A 2,244-nucleotide genomic window follows, 5' to 3' on the forward strand; every position below is an offset into this window, starting at 1 on the left:
AAAAAAAAAAAAAAAACAATTTCAGTGATCACATGTAAAGGGACTAGATGGGAGTATAGCTCAGCAATAGAATACTTGTATAATATTTGTGAAGCCCTGGGCTCAGTCCCCAAGACAGAAAAAAAAAAATGAAGTTATCATCATCATGTAAGTGGCTTTAAAGAATTGCTGTCTTAAGAACGTAGTTTTTTCTAGAGGCCAGATTTCATATATTTTGCAGCTATAAAAAAGCCAAACACAAACACTCCATGCTAACACCGAAGCTATACACAACCCTGGGGAGGAGTCAGTGAGAACATACAGAGGCCGCAATGACGGCTGAGCCTTTCAGTGGATAAAAGGGTCGTCTGTCCCCTTTATCAAGGCCTTTGCAAAGGTGCGCACAATGGACGAGCCATTTGATGCTCCTCGTCCTTGGATTTGTCTGTGCAGCTCCACTCTGCTCATCTCTTCACCTCATGCATCAAGAAAAGATTTTATCTTTAAAAAAAATCTTATTTCCAAATGGCCTGTGCCCCCAGATTGCTTTCAGAAACCAAAATGTTTTGGTTTTGGTTTTTTAACAAAGGAGAAATGTATCCGTGAATCCGTAAGAAACAGACAACTAGAATACTTTACATTTGGGAATTAAAGACGATTACAAAAAAATCACTAGTCAACACAAAATAATCACAATGGAAATGAGGATATCGTGTGTGTGTGTGTGTGTGTGTGTGTGTGTGTGTGTGTGTGTGTGTGTGTTTATATCTCGGCGTGGCTAGTTGCAAATACTGGAAAATCTAATGACTGATGTGAGCAATGGCTTTGTGGTGAAAGAATGGTGAACTGAACACCAAATAAGACAGCTTTTTTTACTCAGAATCCTGACCGCTAGCGATTCAACGAGCCCACAGAGCCTTGAGTGTATGCACTAGTCAGGATAGCTGAGTTCTCTCACCAAACACTAATACTAAGCAGGGGATCGGTGAATCTGTTTCCACCCTAGGCCTCTTTGCTCATTCATGCCAACAGCCTGAAGAACGCTCCACTCGGATTCCTTACAGGTACTTCAAGATAAACAATGTGTCAGGCTCAACCGTGAATCACCCTCTCCCCCCAAAATCTATTCCTCTCGAAGCCGGTCCGGTCTCTGTCTAAGGGACAGTTGCACTGAGTGTGGGCATGCCTCTTGCCACAATCCTGCGAGGACTTCGAGGTGGCATCCCGAGTGGCCAGCCTGGACCGCCCTGGGCTGCAGAGCTCCGCCCCTGTCCCCTGACTTCTCCCTTAGAAAGTGGCCGGTAGGCTGATCCCACTTGCTGGGCCATGTGAGTTTGACTGAGGACTGTAAACCTACGGTAACTTCCTGTTTGGGGATGTTTGGGAGTTCCACAGAAAGGGGCACGCTACTTACGGTGACTTTCCAAAGCCTCACGCTAATCTGTATTTCACACCTGGGAAGACAAGCAAGCGGCTCTCAAAATGGAGGACTCGCAGGGCGAGCGGCTGACCTCAGGGCACAGGCGCGGGCCGCTCGCCATGAGGGCGGGGCCATTCGCCATGAGGGCGGGGCCATTCGCCATGAGGGCGTGGTCGCCCTTGCACAGGGCTGCTGCCTGGGAAAACCAAGCCAGGCCAGCCTTAGGACCAGGCCCTGTGGGTGGTTGGCTGTTGTTGGGTGATGCTTGGGGTTAGAATTTATTTCCTCGGGGCAGTATGTTTTAATTGCGTCTTCTAAGGGAAACACTCTCTGATTTATTATGATGTGTATAATAATAAGCTTAGTTCTTATTGCTTGCTTAATTCATGGTGGCTATATTTTGTAGCGAAGTTATTCAGAGCGCCCCTTAATTCTCTTATTGGCCCCCTTAAAGGAAAATAAGCAAACTTGTTTCAGATATGACACTGGGCCATTTTACCTTTGGGCTTATTTATTTAAGTATTAGGCTGTGCGTACGTGTGTGTGTGTGTGTGTGTGTGTGTGTGTGTGTGTGTCTACATGTATCAGAATGGTCAGAAACACTTATAGATACAGAGGCTAAAAACAGATCTCTGGTGTTTTCCTCTGTAACTCTGGCTGTATCCCTTTAAGACAAGGTCTCTCACTGCATTAGAAACACTGGCTGAGCCGGGCGATGGTGGCGCACGCCTTTAATCCCAGCACTCGGGAGGCAGAGGCAGGCGAATCTCTGTGAGTTCGAGACCAGCCTGGTCTACAGAGCTAGATCCAGGACAGGCTCCAAAGCCACAGAGAAACCCTGTCTC

This window comes from Microtus ochrogaster, chromosome 22, assembly GCF_000317375.1.
Source record: "Microtus ochrogaster isolate Prairie Vole_2 chromosome 22, MicOch1.0, whole genome shotgun sequence".
Lineage (NCBI taxonomy): Eukaryota > Metazoa > Chordata > Mammalia > Rodentia > Cricetidae > Microtus > Microtus ochrogaster.